This window comes from Melozone crissalis, unplaced genomic scaffold (genome assembly GCF_028551555.1).
Source record: "Melozone crissalis strain CALT ecotype California unplaced genomic scaffold, PUWL_Pcris_2 ptg000116l_1, whole genome shotgun sequence".
Classification (NCBI taxonomy): Eukaryota; Metazoa; Chordata; class Aves; order Passeriformes; family Passerellidae; genus Melozone; species Melozone crissalis.
The window spans coordinates 1,227,777-1,245,229 of record NW_026535893.1 but is presented as its reverse complement, the minus strand read 5'-3'; positions in this window follow the sequence as shown (position 1 = coordinate 1,245,229).

Below are 17,453 nucleotides of genomic sequence, written 5' to 3'. Positions count from 1 at the left end.
AGTGAAGAGCAGGTTTAAACAGCTCCAAAGAAAAAGAAAAACTACAGTCCAGGGAACTTCTCTGCCTCAGAGAGCTAAAAACTAACTAAAAGCAAAGAAGAGCTCTGTCCTGCTGTCTGTCCATCCAGCAGCTAGAATGTGGAGGAGTGAGTGCAGTGTATGAAACAAATTGATGCTTCTTCCTCCTCCCCTTCGCTCTCAGAACCAGCATTAAACATGCAGAACTCATTTCCAGGCTAAGCAGATCAATGGGGGTACGAACATCATGAAGTCACCCCAGGACACACCCCCATCAGGGTCAGGGGGTCCCGTCCCCGCCTCATCTCCAGGCTGCCGGGGGTCCCCCAGCTCTGGTATCACCCCTTCCCCTCTCCCCGCCCTGGGGGTTCCCCGTTCCACAGCCCCAGCTCTCATGGGGATCCCCAAAACCAATGTCCCGCCCAATCAGTACCGAGCCATCCCCATGTGGACCCCCCTGGGACCCTCCCGAGGGGCGATCGCTCCTCCTCTTCCCCCAAAAAAGCTCCTCTTAGCAAGCCCGGAGATATCCGGGGCTTGAGTCTGGGATCTGCTGGCTCTGAACACTCTCCTGGAGACCCCTGGCTGGAGTTATTTGAGAATTTAGCTACTTGAGCTGGGCTTCTTGTAGAACTTTTAGCAGCCTTGTGTTCCTCACCGTGGGGTGAATGAACCTTGTCAGTGTAGCTGGTAACATTTGCTCCCTTTCCTCCAATGATTTTAACAAAGTTTTCAAGGAAGAAAGACAAAATACTTTCTTTTTCACTGGCCACCCACAACAGCCATTTTCTTCATCATTTCTCCCATAAGTTCCCCAGGAGGAAGGAGAGACTGCATCCAAGTTTCCAAGAGTTCTTCCAGAAAGAACCACAACCTCCTCACTGGGGGAAACCATGCTGTTGTCAAAAGCACTTGGAGTTAGAGAACAGTGTCCTCAACTCACTGTGCATAAATAATATTGCAATATGGTTAAGAAAATTGTTAGGGGGATGCCTCTGCCCCAGTTAAGGTGCTAACAAGACCAAATTCAAAGTGGATTTTATTGAACAGTAAATGTGAGGTAGAGAGAGAGTTGGAAAGAAAGAGAAAAGAGGAGAGAGCAATGGAATGACAAGGGACAGAGACCTCCCCTGGAGCAGGGCAAGTGTGACATTGTCCCCTGTGTGTGTGGCCTTCCCAGGGTGGGGGTTTTACACCTGAGCCAGGTTGGGTAAAGGGGGTGGTGTTCACCCCCTGGGCAGGGATTACCCCACTGTTTCAGGTTGCCATGCAAGATGTAACCAAATGCATGTTTTCAATCACCATCTCCATAAACTGCTATAAACAGGTGGGGCAGTGTTCTTTATCTCTTCCATGACTCAGCCCTGATAACGCCCTCCAGGGGAGATATCTTCTGCTAATGGGCCATTGAGTGTCACTGCAGGACTGATAAAATTCCATCATCCCATTGTAGGATGCTCCACGCAGGGGGAGGAACCAAGCATTCCTACCTGGATATAAGCTGAGCCTTGCTACAACCAGGAGCAGCTTGCCTACTGGATTCCCAGAGGACAAGAGCTCCAGAACCACCACTGGACCTTCAGAGGAAGATTCTTCAGACACCTTCAGACACTTCTAGTGGATCACTGCTTTGACAGAATCACGTTCATCTCTCCAACAGGACTGCAGCCACCATTTAATGGGACTGCTGCCATCACCCTGACCAGCAGGGTGTCAGGTTATATCCTGACTCTGTCAGTTTAACGCAATGTTTCTGTATCAGTACCTTGATCTTCATTTTCTTATTAAATTGTAATTCTGACTTAGACCATTTCCCAGGCTTGCCTTCAAACCAGTACAAAAGCTATGTGCTCATCTGTTGTTTTCCTCCGAAAACAGGATTTCCCATCCCCAAGCCTTCACTGGATGGAGGACGAGGCTGCAAGGAAAAGGAACATGTCCCAGGAACCCCAGGCAGGTGAGGAGGAAGCCAGTGCCCCTTTCCCCCTTCTCTTCTGCTCCATCTCCCAGCTCAGCACGGCCCTTGGCTGCAGGACAACCCCGTCCTGATGGGGATGCAGTAGGGGGATTTCCTTCCCCTTCCCTCTGTAGTGGAGGCAAATCCCATCCTCTCCTTGTCCTTTGTCCCCCAGACAAGAAGCTGAAGATGGAGACTAGAGAGGACAAATCCCCAAAGCAGAACCTTGTGGAAGAGGCTGTTTTGAGTAACTCCACACTGCAGAATTCCAATGGGGAGGAAAATCCCCAGAGATCCCACAGGAGGAGGGGCTGCAAACCCAGCCCAGGGTGCTCTGAGGAAGAAAGACCCACCCTGTGCCAGGAAGGTGGACAGAGCTTCAGCCAGAGCTCGGAGCTGGTGGTCCATGAGCAGCTTCGTAATGGGGAGAAACCCTACAAGTGCTTGCAGTGTGGGAAGAGCTTCAGGCAGAGCAGCACCCTGATCAGCCACCAGATGATCCACACTGGGGAATGGCCTATGAGTGTGGGGAGTGTGCAAAAGGCTACAGCTGCAGATACGCCCTCGCCATCCACCAATGTATTCAAACAGGGGAGAAGCCCTACGAGTGTCTCAGGTGTGGGAAGAGGTTTCGGATCAGCTCCAATCTCCTCTGCCACCAGCAGATTCATACCGAGGAGAGGTCCTTCCACTGCCCTGACTGTGGGAAGGGCTTCAACTGTGCCTCCCACCTCATCGGGCACCGGCGCATCCACACTGGGGAGAGGCCCTACGAGTGTCCCAAGTGAGGGAAGAGCTTCACTAGCAGCTCTCACTTGACCAGACACCAATGGAGACACTGGTAAGGGAAGCACTGCAAAATCCCAAGCTGTAGGAACAGCTTCAGGCACTGCTCCAGCTTCATCCCCAGTTAGAGGGCCTACATTGGGAAGAGTCCTGGGGATCCACGTTCCCATGATCCATGCTGGAAAGACACCTGTCCCTTTTCCTGCCCCTGCCGATGACGTAATGTGGGATTGAGGAACATGAGGGTCTGGCCATGGACGTGTCAATCCATTCACTCCCACCTCAGGTCATTGCCAGGGGCAGGAAAGGGACTCTCTCCCTCAAAGAAGAAGGACGTCCTTTCCAGAGAGGAGGAAATAAATTGCCAGGAAGAGCCAGGTGTTGATGTTGTAGTTTACTCTGTAAACAGTTTTACTTATTCCTTCTGTTATTAATATTGTTTCAATTCCTGTTTGTTCCTTATCCTTCTACTGTTCCCAATTAATGGTTTTTATCCCAGCCCGGGATCTTTGCCTTTTGTGCTTTCCATGGGAGGTGGGAGGGCAGCGAGGGCAGCACGGTTTAAGCGGGAGCAGGAAATTGGGGAATCCCGTTCCTGAACCCCGGCCTGTGGAAACCGAGCATCCCAGCTGGTCCCAGCCCTGGTGGCCATGGCAACAGCCTTGGGAGCGGGTTCCTGGCTTGGGCTGTGGGAACCTCCTCCCTCGGGTGCCCAGGGACAGGAGTGGAGGGAATGGCTGCAGCTGAGTCGGGGCAGGCTCAGGTTGGATGTCAGGAAAAGGTTTTTGCCCAGAGGCTGCTGGGGCCCTGCCCAGGCTCCCCAGGGAAGGGTCCCAGCTCCAGGGCTCTCTGAGCTCCAGCAGCGTTTGGACAGTGCTGCCAGGCCCAGGCTGGTATTGCTGGGGTGTCCTGTGCAGGGCCAGCAGTTGGACTGGAGGATCCTGATGGGTCCCTCCCAGCTTAGCCAATTCTGTGGTTCTGGGATCCCATGAGCCTGGGGATGGTGCTGCCAATGGTTGCCATGGCAACGGGCTCTGGCTGCAGGCCTGAGCTGGTGTCCATGGCAACCACACCTGGCATGGGGTCTCCATGGAGCTGCCGAGGGACTGACCATAGCAACAGGGGGCTGGTGATGGTTGCCATAGAACCTGACCATAGCAACAGGGGGCTGTTGATGGTTGCCATGGAAACTGACCATAGCAACAGGGGCTGGTGATGGTTGCCATGGAAACTGACCATAACAACAGGGAGCTAGGGATGGTTGCCCTGGAAACTGACCGTAGCCACAGGGGTTGGTGATGGTTACCCTGAAAACTGACTATAGCAACAGGGACCTGGTGATGGTTGCCATGCAATAGTGGTGGTGTCCCGTGGCAATGCTGCCATTCTCTGCAGCTGCTGGGGCACTCGGGGCTCGGGCTGAACAGTAAAGGTGACCCTGAGCCAGGAGGTTTCCTTGGCTGCAGCAAAGCCTCAGCACACAAAGCCCTTCCTGGGGCTGAGCCCTGTGCCAGCAGGGATTGTGCCAGCAGAGCTGACCCGAAATTCCTTCCACCAGGCAGCTTCAGGACACACAACACGGAGAAGCCAGAGCCCACTCTCAGCTCTGCGTAGCCCTCCAGCAGAATACTGAGTGTGAAGCAGCCTGGGAACAGGGTTTAGTGTCAGAGGAGGGGAACTCAGAGCCCTTTTCTGCCCTGTGGGCTGAGGCTCTGCATTTCCAATGGCCTTGCACCTGCCAAAGGGGCCTTTTTGGCTCAGCTGAGAACAATTCTGCTGAGAGCGTGACCTAAACCTGCTTTTCCTGCACATGTGCCCCAGGAATCCTCATTGCAGCCCCAGGTCTTGTGTGAGTGCAGGTGTGACAACTGACAGACAGAACAGCTCTACCTGGGGAGGAGTTCTTTTTCTTGATTTGGTTGGGGGTTTTTTTGTTGTTGTTGGTTTGGCTTGATTTGTTTTTCCTTCTTTGTTCTGTTTTAGTTGGTTTGTTTGTGTTTTTGTTTTGGTTTGTTTGTTTGGTTAGGCTGCTGGGGTTTCTTTTTTTTTTATATGGTTTTGTTTGGTTTTTGTTGGTTTGGTTTTTTTTTGGTTTTTTTTTTTGTATTTTATGGTACTTATGGTTTTGGGGTTTTTTAAAATTATCTTTTCCTAGAAGTTCTGGGCAGAGTTCTGTAACTGTGTCTGACACTTGTCTGTGGCACTGTGCAGGTGGCCAGGGGGACCTTCCCCAAGCTGTGTGCAGAGGAATCCACATCAGCCCAGGCCAGGGTGGGCAGTGGCCACTCAGTTCCATGGACTGGACGCGGCTCTGGACGCTTCTCTTGGAGCGACTGCAGGGAGGGAATGCTGGGGCTGTCACCGCTGGGGTGTCACACACAGGGGACACTGGGGCTGTCACCGCTGGGGTGTCACACACAGGGCAACGCTGGGGCTGTCACTGCTGGGGTGTCACACACAGACAGGGGAACGCTGGGGCTGCGTCACTCCTGCCCTGTCCCCAACAGCTCTGCCAGACCTCAAGGGCACACCAAGGCTGAGCCAAAGGATGAGAATTGCAGGAGGGGCTGAGCTGGGAGGGACCCATTGGGATCATTGAGTCACAGAATCACAGAATTACTGGGTTGGAAGAAACCTTCAAGATCATCAAGTCCAACCCAGTCTTAACACCAACTCAACTAGACCATGCCACCAAGTGCCACATCCTGTCTTTTTTTAGACCCATCAAGAGATGGTGACTATACCACCTCCCTGGGCAAACCAATCCAATACATTATTAGCCTTTCTGTAAAAAACTTTTTCTTAATATCCAAACTGTATCGGATAAGCACAGCTGGTCCTTGGCGCAGCTTTAAACTGTGTCCTCTGGTTCTGTCAGTTGCTACCTGGAGAAAGAGACCAACCCCTGACTGACTACAACCACCTTTCAGGAAGTTGTAGAGAGTGATAAGGTGACCTCTGAGTCTTCTCCTCCCCAGCTCCCTCAGTCGTTCCCCACAGGATTTGTGTTCCAGGCCCCTCACCAGCCTTGTTGCCATTCTCTGGACACGCTCCAGGTCCTCAATGTCCTTCCTAAACTGGGGGACCCAGAACTGGACACTCAAGGTACAGTGCCAGTATAGGCGAAGAATGCCAAATACACCAGTGCCAAGCACAGGAGCAGAATGACCTCCCTGTTCCTGCTGGCCAAACCATTCCTGATCCAGGCCAGGAGCCATTGACCTTCTTGGCCACCAGGGCACACTGCTGGCTCATGTTCAGCTGCTGTTGACCAGTACCCCAAGGTCCCTTTCTGCCTGGGCACTGTCCAGCCACACAGGCCCGAGCCTACAGCGCTGCAGGGGGTTATTGTGGCCAAAATGCAGGACTTGGCCCTTGGACTTATTAAACTTCATCTTATTGACTCTGCCTATCCCTCCAATTGTTCCAGGTCTCTCTGCAGAGCCCTCCTACTTTCCAACAGATGGACACACACTCCCAGCTTGGTGTCATCTGCAGATTTACAAATGAAAGGCTCAATCCCCTCATCCATGTTGTCAATAAAAATATTGAACAGAGCTGGCCCCAGCACAGGGCCCTGAGGGACACCCCTGGTGCCTGGCTGCCAGCTGGATCCAGCATCATTCACCACCACTCTCTCGGCCCATGCAGCCAGTTCTGAGCCCAGCACAGAGTGCTCCTGTCCCAGCCCTGGGCTGCAGCTTTTCCAGGAGTGTGCTGTGGGAGACAGTGCCAAAGGCCTTGCTGGAGTCCAGGCACACAACATCCACAGCCTTTCCTGCGTCCACCAGGGAGGGTCACCTGCTCATAAAAGGAGGCCAGGTTGGTCAAACACGACCTTCCCCTCCTAAACCCCTGTTGGCTGGATCTGATACCCTCGGACATCCTGCAAGTGCTGTGTGATAGCCCTCAGTATAAACTGTTCAATTTCCTCACTGGGTACTGAGGTCAGACTGACTGGCCTAGAATTACCAGGATCCTCCTTCCCACCCCTGTTGTGAATGGGTGTCACATTGGCCAGCTTCCAGTCACCTGCGACCTCACCAGTGAGCCAGGACTGCTGCTAAATGATGGAGAGCAGCTTGACAAGCTCATCTGCCAGCTCCCTCATCACCCTGGGGTGGATCCCATCTGGACCCATAGATTTATGAATATCCAAGCGGCTCAGCAGTTCTCTGACTGCCTTCTCCTGGATAACGGGGACCATTCTGCTCCCTGACCCCATCTATCAGCCTAGGAGCACAGCTATCCTGAGCCATCTTCCCACTAAAGACTGAGACAAAGAAGGCATTAAGAACCACTGCCTTCTCCTCATCTGCAGTTACTATGTTCCCTCCCTCATCCAACAGAGAACAAAAGCTGGCCTTACTCTTCCTTTTACCAGTAGTATATTTATAAAAACATTTTTTATTATCCCTTGTAAAAGTCACCATTCTAAGTTCAAACTGAGCTTTAGCCACCCTAATTTTTTTCCTACATACTCTAGCAGCCCTCTTAAGTACTTCCTGAGAGATCTGACCCTCCTTCCAAAGATGATACATCCTTTTTTTATTCCCGAGTTCCTCCAAAACCTGCTTGCCCATCCAGACTGGATGTTTGCCTTGTTGATTCACCTTTTGACACACAGGGACAGTTGGTTCCTGTGCCCTCAAGATCTCTGTTTTGAAGCACATCCACCTTTCCTGGACTCCTTTCTTTTTAAGGACTAGTTCCCAAGGAACTCTCTGAATAAGTCTCCTAAAAAGGCCAAAATCTTCCCTTGGGAAGCACAGTGTGAAAGTCTTATTGATGTTTATCTGGATTTCACCAAATATTGAGAATTCTATAATTTCATGATCACTGTTCCCCAAGCGGCCTCCAACCACCCCATCTCTCCCTAGCCCATCTCTATTCTCAAACAACAGGTCGAACATAGTCCCTCCCCTGCTGGACTAATTTCCAGCTGTGACAAAATGTTGTCGTCCACAAGTTGTCATCTAAAAGCTTGGAGGCTGCTGCTGAATTTTACTGCTCCAGGGGCTTGTTCAGCCTTCAGCTCTTCAGTGCAGGAATTCAGTGTCCCAGGGCTCATTAACATTCAGAACACCTTAACAAGCTAAGGCTCTGGGAATAATTTGATTTCAATTTCCAAATAATCTGTGGTTAATTTGACAGATTTCAGAAGTGTATTCAAACTGAATGGACTCTATTTTAAAAGAGAGTGAGAAAAGATTTTTTTAGGTCTTGTTTAGATTTCTTTTTCCTGTTAATTCAATTATATATGCAATCTCCAATTGACACTGAATCCAAGTACCTCCTCATGCAGTTTGAATAGACATGAAAATCAAGACTCTTCATGGCTGACAATCAATCAGACTCTGTCCCTGCCCTCACCCCACCATTTCCCCTGTCCAAGTCCTGGCACTCAGAGCAGCCTTGTGCACATCTGAGCTCCCTCCAGCCCAGGCTACACCTGCAGCTTTCCGCTCCTTGGCTCCAACCCTCACTGGCTTTCCTTGGAGAAGGAGCTGCCTGAAATACAGAGGGATGTTCATTTCTTGTCAGCCAACAAAGCCAAGGGAAGGCACAGCTCCATCAATGCAAAAGTCATTCTTCTCCCTGGCTCTGCCCTGCCTCTGATCCTTACAGCCTGTCCTGTTTCCTTCATCCCTCCTTTGTCAGGGACTTTCTGGAACAAGGGAGCTCTGCTCTGGCTATGGAGGGAGGCCCAAGTGCAGACCCTGGAGTATGAGCCACAACTCATCAGGTTTGTGTCCTTTGAGGGACCAGGAACTGGTGAGACTCAAAGGCACAGAAAGGATTCTCTTCACGTCACACATAAAAAATGTGAAATGATAAAATTTAATAAACATCAAAACACTTCACTGAGCTTGTTGTGATATCCCAGCAACATCTGACATGTCCACCATCCACAAGGGATCGCCATACAGGAAGCATTTTAGACAAATACTTAAGAAGAGGTGATATATAAGGTAAAAGTAAAATTAAGATGCTGACCAAGGTGTTATTAAATCTTCTAAAAGATTTGGAAACTCCCTGAAGTCAAAGCATGAAGCCACTCATGGGAGACTCATTGCAATGACCAGAGAAAAGCTGCACAAGAGGAAATCTGGGAGGAAAGGGAAGGACATAGATCCAGCTGCTCTAAATGAAGATGCATCCTTAGACACGGCCATTTAAACAGGAGAGCTGGAAGGAGGAGGGTCATGAAATATTAGACTTAATGTGGGTGGGAATGGTAGAAAGGAAGATCAGTATTTCTTCTTCTACCATCAGCAGAAGCATCCAGTACACCCAGGAAATTCCTGTTCCTGGAGGGAAAACTCTGTCATTTCTCAACAGTGCTCAAATGACCCAGGTAATAAAGATTTGCTTGTATATTATGAAACTAATAAGGATTAGCACCTGTGCCCCTTTGCAGGCAGACATCAGTTGTGTGCCCATGAACAGGAGGGGCCACTTGTGCCCTGAGGTGCCCAGCTGGGATTGGGTCTCTCTGAGAGCACCTGAGGGAGTGCAGAGCACCTTGCAGGCTGCAGGTCCCTGACAGCTCCACAGGGTTCCTGTCCCATCAACATCTGCTCTGCGCCAGTCTGAAACTGGGCCCAGCATGGTGCTGGGATCATCAGAGAGCTGAGGTGTGTGCTGGAATTCAATGCCCTCCCCATCCCACAGCAGCCCTGCATTTCCCTCCTGCAGCCTTGGTCTCCAACACAGCCATGGAGAGTCTTTGGGCTCTGTAGTGTTCCTGCAGCCCCTAAGGGCAGCTGAGCTCTGCCTTTGGCACAGTCAGGCCTGGCCAGTGAAGGCCATGCTCAGCAATTCCCTGTGTGTGCCTGGCCTTGCTGTCATCCCCAGCAGCGGCTGCGTGGCCCCTTTGTGGCCCTGTGCTGGCCCAGCCATGGTGGCCCAGCCCCTGTGCAGGCCCAGCCCAGGCCAGGAGCATTGCGGCTGGGAACGGCCCCTGTGCCGTGGTGCCCACAGCAGCCTTGGGGCTCTGTGCCCCATGGCCTCCCTGCTGGGCAGCCTCTGTCAGCTCCTGCAGAGCCCCTGGCACCTGTGGGGCTGCACACACAGCCCTGCCCCAGGCTCTGCCAGCCTCTGGGCCAGCAGAGAGGCAGCCAGGGCTGGCCATGGCCGGGAACAGGCCCTGAGCCCCACAGGAGGATGGAGCTGGGCCACAGCCATACTCAGCCCAGGCCAAAGCTGGGCTCAGCAGCCACGGCTGCCAATGCAGGGGGACAGAGGCTGGTGCTGACAAATGTCCTGGGCCCCCTCCCTGCTCTGTCCATGCCACCAAGGGCACAGAGCAGCCTCCTCTCTGGGCCACTTCCCTGTTTGCAATGCCTTGCACAGGTGCTGGCCCTGCCTCACAAGGCCTGGCCTGCTTCTGCTCCTGCACGCTCAGGCAGGCTGAGATGAGCACTGATGGTTTCTGGGCCAGGCTCTTGGAGCCCAGCCCAGCTCCCTGCAAGCTCTGCCAGCTGCCCTGAGCTCTGGGTAGCACCAAGGGCCTCTCCCCAGCCCAGCCCAGCCCAGCCCAGATAGCTCTGGCCCCACAACTCTTCTCAGGCCAGGCTGCTCTGGCCACTGGCCCCACGGCCTCAGCCCCTGGCAAGGGCACAGCAGCAGCTGCAGCTGCCACAGGACTCAGCCCCAGCCATGGGGGAAGGAGCTTGGCCAAGGCCAAAGGAGGCTCCCTGGCTGCCCTGCTCCCCTCGGGCCAAGGTGCTGGGAGCTCTGCTGCCCTTCCTGCCATCCCATCTGCCCAGGGCAGCGCAAGAGCCCCGGCCTTGGGGCCCTCAAGAGCTACTCCTGCTCCAGGCCCAGGGCCCATCCTAAAGCTAGGCCAGTCACAAAGCTGTGCCCATTTCTGTTCATTGCTGCTCTGATGGGGATGGATCCTCAGCCACTTGGAGGGTGCTGGGGAATTTACTCCTCTAGAGGCCTGTTCTTTCTGGAGCTCTTCAGTTCAGGAATTCAGTGACAAAGGCTCATAAACATTTGTTTATAACATCCGAAGAAGAAAAGCCCTTGGGAATAATATAAGCTTTCAACTGTTCTATAGTTAATTAGACAGATTTCAGCTGCTTATTCAAAGTGACTATACTGTACTGAAAACAATGCAGAGAGAATTATTTTCTCCTGGTTTTTTTTCCTGTTCATAGATTGATATCAGCAATGTCCGACTGATATTGCCCCCAGCACCTCCTCAGGCAGTTTGAACAGATATGAAAACCAAGGCCCTTCATGGCTGACAATGAATCAGACTTTGTCCCCTCTCTCACCCCACTATTTCTCTCATCCAAGCCCTGGCACTCAGAGCAGCTGAGGAATGGAGTCACATTCAGGGGTGCCCCCAGGGCTCAGGATTGGGGCCAGGTCAGTTCAAACTCTTTATTGCTGATCTGGATGAGGCCATCAAGGGCACCCTCAGTCAGTTCTCAGGTGATCCCAATCTGGGTGGGAGTGTGGCTGTGCTGGAGGGCAGGAAGCTCTGCAGAGGGATCTGGACAGGCTGGAGCCATGGGCCCACGACAATTGGGTGAGGTTCTCTGTCGGAGAATGACTTAAAGAAAAGGTCATGAGACATACAATTGAGAGAAAAGTATAAGGGAAAAGTAAAGCAGTTTCTAACAGTTCTCAGCCTTCTGATTTGTATAAACAATTAGACTCTCTCAGGCATCACTTTATAAACAATAAAGTCCTCAGGCTGTCTTCCCATAACAAGAAGAACACCGTCTCTGGGAAAAGCTGGCACCCTGAGAACTGATGAAGAAGTTTTGGGAACACTGGTTCTGTTTTTAATAAACAATTGTAGGTATTCTAAAACAAGAGGAGTGGTTAGAAATTTCTCTGTTAGCCTATCATGACATTGGATTACAGAATATGCATGAAGTTCGTTAACTTTGTTATTTAAGGTGATTGATTGATCAATAAAATCGGAGTTCAATGCATTACCAGGATGGTCGTTCTCCCCTTCACTTCAATATATGGTGACCTCCGACCGTGATAGCGAACACCACGGGGAAGCGAACGCCACGCGAAGTGAAGTCAGGTTCGGGTTCCGTAAGATTGAAACTGCAGCCGGAATGGCAAAGAAGCGCGGAAGACAAAGCGGAGGGTAACCCGCCGGTCCGCGCCGCGCTGCGAGCGACTATACAGATAGGCTCGTCCGATACATGCAGCCGCGACCTTGATTTGAAGAGCTGCAACGTGCGCACATAGGTATGGAAAGGCAAGCCGCATATGAACTTTTTATTACCCTTTTGCAAAAACGGCAAATTAAGGGAATAGATTTACAGAAAGAATTACCGGGTCTTTTAGCTTATGGCCTAGAAAGGGGGATCTTTATAAATCCTTACACAGTTCACGAATTGTTGGAGTGGCGTAAATTTGGTGATTTATTGTGGCAGGCTAGGTTAGATGATGATAAAACTGCTAAGAAGTGGGGTAAATTATGGCGGGTCGTTAACACCGAGCTTTTGCAAATTCAAGCTGAAAAAAGGGCTGCCTTAATGAGCCAGGCGCAGTCCACCTCGCTGCCCGCCTCGCAGCCCCCCTTAACGGGCCAGGCTACAAGCCCGGCTACGAGCCAGCCTACAAACCAGGCTACGCAGACTGCTTTATTACCCGCTTTGCAGCCCCCCCTAACGAGCCAAGCTCCGCGGGGTGCCTTGTTGTCTGCTTTGCCGCAGGCTACACAGAGCACCTTTGACTCTCCCGTACCTGCTGCGTCTCAGCAGCTGGGGCCAAATACGTGTACTCCGTTCCCGACAAGCAATCAGCAGGTCCCTGGGTCGGAAAACCACTTGGCGGAGGCGATTGCAAGGGAAAGAGATGCGTGGGCTGCCCTGGCCAAAGATGCAATTGAAAAGAGAGATCTAGAGCCAATAAGTTCAGCCCCGGAGCTGGTTTGTCCGGTTGTCTTTAACCCTCAGGCTGGTGGAGGAATTCAAGCCACAATTAGTGCTCTTGACTGGGAATTGTTATCTCAATTGCAAGCTGCTGTTAGTCAGTTTGGCTTTAAAAGCGAACCAGCTTAGCAAATGCTCGATTATATTTTTGACACCAGTATCCTTCTTGTTAATGATTGTCGTGGGATAGTTAAATTAATTTTTACTCAACATCAGCAATTGCTGTTTAACGCCCACTGGCAAGCTTTAGCTAATGAATGTGTGGCAGTTCTAAGGCAGCCGGGGGACCCCTTGCATGGTATCACTATAAATGAGCTTATGGGTCTGGGACGTTTCCTTCGTACTGATGCACAAGCTTTAATAGGCCAAGAAAAGTGCTGGGAGGCAATGCGGTTAGTCAGACTCGCAATAGACATGGTGAAGGAGCCAGGAGAGATACCAGTGTCTATAGGAATTAAGCAAGGCAGAGAGGAAGCATTTAGCGCTTTTGTTGATAAAGCTGCGGCTGCAATTAAGAGAGCAGGTGTGCCAGAATATTTGCGCGAGGTCCTACTCAGGCAGTGTGTCCTTCAAAATTGTAATTCTGCTACTAGAAACGTACTTAATACCTTAGGTGCAAATTGGACTATAGAGGAGGCATTAGAAAGGATGGCTCTTATACCAACCGGACAACAGGCTCTTGTAGTAGACGCAATAAAACAGTTAGGAGTAGGCTTACAAGAACAAGCAAAATCCTCTCAGACTCAGGTGTTAGCCGCTCTTGCACCTCTTCAAACGTCAGCTGCGTTTGCAGCATCAAATAAAGAGGGCCGCACGAAATGCTGTCGATGCGAAGGCACGGGCCGCTTGCGCCGGGAATGCCAAGCACCATCAGAAGTAATCGCTGCATCATCGGTACTCTTTTCTGCCTCTAACCCTCCGCAGCAGGGAGCCTCTAACCCTCCGCAACAGGGAGCCTTCTACCCGACACCACAGGGAGCCGCCGCGGGCGAAGCTGAACCGCCGCGAAGGGAGTGACCCGCAGCGCAAAGCAGAGATGAATTGGCAAAAGGACTTAACAGGACTGTGGGCTTATGACTACGGTAAAGGGATTTTCCATATAGTTTACGGATTAACGGAAATGTGTAAATTCGGTGATTTATGGTGGAATTGCGGTGCTGTGCTACTTCGAACTCGGCACGGGCGCATCGGAGGCAGCGGCGGGAAGATCAAAAGCCGCCGCTGCAGGAGCCGCCGCGCGGGAGCAGCCGCGTCGCCCTGAGAGCAGAACCGCCGCCGCAGAAACCAAGCCGCGCCACCCCGAGAGCCGCGCCGGGAGTGATCAAAGAGCGCCGCGGGGGGAGCGACCGGAGCCGCATCGCCCTCATGTGTGAACTGGGGGCCAGATGTCCACGGGCGGCCAGTTTCTGCTTGGGAACAGCAACTGGACATCAGAGAGCAGGTGATGGAGGAGCAATCATGCTGTGCATTAATAGTTTTCGTCCTGCTGTTTAGATCGACCGACATCTTTTCTGGGCTCTGATGAGCGTCCAGCGCCATCCATTTTCAGGGCTAGTTGATTCGGCAAGTGAGTTGTCACACACTCCTTAGCGGATTCCGACTTCAGAGTGCTTTTTCGAGCGGGAGCGCTTCTCCCTCCGCCCCGTAGCCGGCAGGAGCTACAGTTTGAGATCTAACAGCCGTAATAATTGTGACTTTTGTCAACAAAAGAAAAGATTCCTATTGCAATTAAAAGACCAGTGAAACTAAACAAGCGACACCAAGGACTGTTGCTGTCAGGATGTTTTTCACCTAAGTTAGAGAGATCTTTTGTTCTCCCCAGCACAGACTGTAAAGCAGATCAGCGTAAATGAATGCAGGAGTCAAATTTCGGCCGATTTGGCTCGGCATTGGTTATGCTGTCTTGGAAACACCTGTATTACCAGAGACTTTAAACATCAGAAGCCCGGATGGCTGGGCCGGTGGAACATTAGACTTTAAAGCTGTGTTTTGAAAAGTTGAAAAATGTTGAGATGTGTTGGATTGATTGTATGAGTGAGATGTTGTGAGTGTGTTTTTGGTATAAATGCTGCAGCAAAGATGTGAGAAAGGTTGTTTTGGTTGAGTGTTTTGGAGTCAGGCCTGTGAGTGAGTGATAGTAAATGTTATATATTATTTCTATAGCAAGTTTTATCTGTTATTAAGTAAAGTTAAGTTATCAATTAAGTGCCGTTAAATGTTAAGGTTAAAATTGTTGAGCTTGTTTTCGGTTGGGTTCGAGGTCTGCTAAGTTTAAATTATATATAGGTTTGAGTTGTGTGAGATTTAAAGAAAATTAAATTTTGTTAAGTATTATTAAGTAAGTTAAGTTAGATTCTGTTAAGTTTGAATTAGATTTAAGTGATTTTACATGATTTGCAAATAACTCTGTTAAGTTAAATATTTTAAGTGCCTTAAATTCATATTATCTTTTCACCACTCCAAATTAACAAAGGACTGAGAATCACCCAGTTGATGCCATTTGAGCCAAATGACTAAAGGATTACAAACTGAAAACTGACTTTGAACATTTCTGGGAAGCTCATGAAAAAAGGTGGATGTGATAAATTCAAGGACAGAAAGAATCATTTTCAGACTTTTTCACCTCCTCTCCAGGTTCGCATGAATGAAAACAGCTAACAGCTTTCTTTTCTTAGTCCAATTACCACCTGTCGTGCAATGCCTGATAAGGCCGTAACACGCCGTTGCCGGACGACCTGGGAATATAATTGGGAGTGGGCACTACGGAATGAGACAGAGCTAAACACTGCCTCAGCTTTAGACCTTTATGAATCGCATGAGCAGAAAATCTTAGCTTATTGTCGGTGGGAGGTACAGTGTATTTTGAAAAGGGGTTAAAGCTCAAAGTACATCATATATAGCCTCAATAAGGTGTAGAAAACTGGTGCCTTTAACACAACATTCTCTTGTAGGCCCTATAAGAAGAGATCCCAATCAAGCATTAGATAATTGCGGTTCAGCCTTGATTACTCTAATTTTCAAAGGATGAATCAGCATAAACAGACATGGGCTACTCTGGATTCATCTCTAAGTCCGGAAATAGTGTCCAAACAGCTTTATAACCAGTGTAAAGGCTCTACTATTATGACACCTAGGAAATTACCCACAGGGATATTTTTAATTTGTGGAGATAGAGCCTGGAATGGAATACCAGCCCAAGCGCAGGGTGGATCTTGTTATTTAAGCAAGTTATCATTATTCCACCTCTGAGCACTGGTTCTGATCCTTCTCCACAGGATCACATTTCTGACACTGAGTGTCCTGTTTGTCCTCAGGCCTTTGGTGCAGCTGAGCCCTGGCAGAGTGGGGTCTGCACTTTTGAAGTTTGTTACGAGGCCCACACGGAGCTGCTCTGAAGTTTAAAGTATTGCCAAGTGTAGTGGATGAGTTCCCTTCTCTTTTCTTTGCCCCTGATAGTGAACAGGAGGTAATGTCTCCTCCACAAGAGTTTCTGTGAGGAAAAACTTCACCATTATCTTACCTTATTGCATTCAAAAGATGGTCAGTAAGATAATAGAAAAAACCTACAAACTAACCTCCTTTCTTAAAAAAAGAAAAAACGGGGGAAATGTCGGAGAATGACTTAAAGAAAAGGTCATGAGACATACAATTGAGAGAAAAGTATAAGGGAAAAGTAAAGCAGTTTCTAACAGTTCTCAGCCTTCTGATTTGTATAAACAATTAGACTCTCTCAGGCATCACTTTATAAACAATAAAGTCCTCAGGCTGTCTTCCCATAACAAGAAGAACACCGTCTCTGGGAAAAGCTGGCACCCTGAGAACTGATGAAGAAGTTTTGGGAACACTGGTTCTGTTTTTAATAAACAATTGTAGGTATTCTAAAACAAGAGGAGTGGTTAGAAATTTCTCTGTTAGCCTATCATGACATTGGATTACAGAATATGCATGAAGTTCGTTAACTTTGTTATTTAAGGTGATTGATTGATCAATAAAATCGGAGTTTGATGCATTACCAGGATGGTCGTCTCCCCTTCACTTCAATAGTTCTCCAAGGCCAAGGGCCAGGTCCTGCCCTGGGTTCACAATCACCCAAAATCCCTGGCTCTACCCTGCCTCTGATCCCCACAGCCTGTCCTGTTTCCTTCATCCCTGCATTGCCAGGGACTTTCTAGGACAAGGGAGCTCTGCTATGGGGATGGAGGGAGGTCCAAGTGCCACCACTGGAGTGGGAAACGCAACTCATCAGGTTTGTGTCCTTTGGGGGGCAGGAACTGGTGGGACTCAGAGGCACAGAAAGTTTCTCTTCATGGCCAACAGACCATAGTTGAACAGGACACAATTTAATAACAATCTCGTGCTTCCCTGAGCTATGTGCAATGTCCCAGAAGCATCTGATGAGTTCATCATACAGAAGTGATTTCCATAATAAAATTAATTTTAGATAAACATGGTTCTTTGATAGATATAAGCACAATTAAATTCTTGTATCAGGATGCTTGTCCTGGAGTGGGGGCAAAACAGCGCAAAAAATTCCTAATTTGCAAAGCTGTCAGTGGTGGATGGAGAAGAGAGGTCAGGCTGCTCTTGGTGTTGAGAAAATGCTGAAACCAGCCTGACTCAATCCATCTCCTCATGTCCTGGCTGATCTCCCCTCTTTCCACTTCCACCCATCAGCTTTTGTCTCCCACCAGACCCCCTGGTGAAGAGCCTGGCTCTGTGTTCACCATCCCCTCCTCACTGGCACTGCCAGGCTGGGATGAGGAGACTTCCCTGCT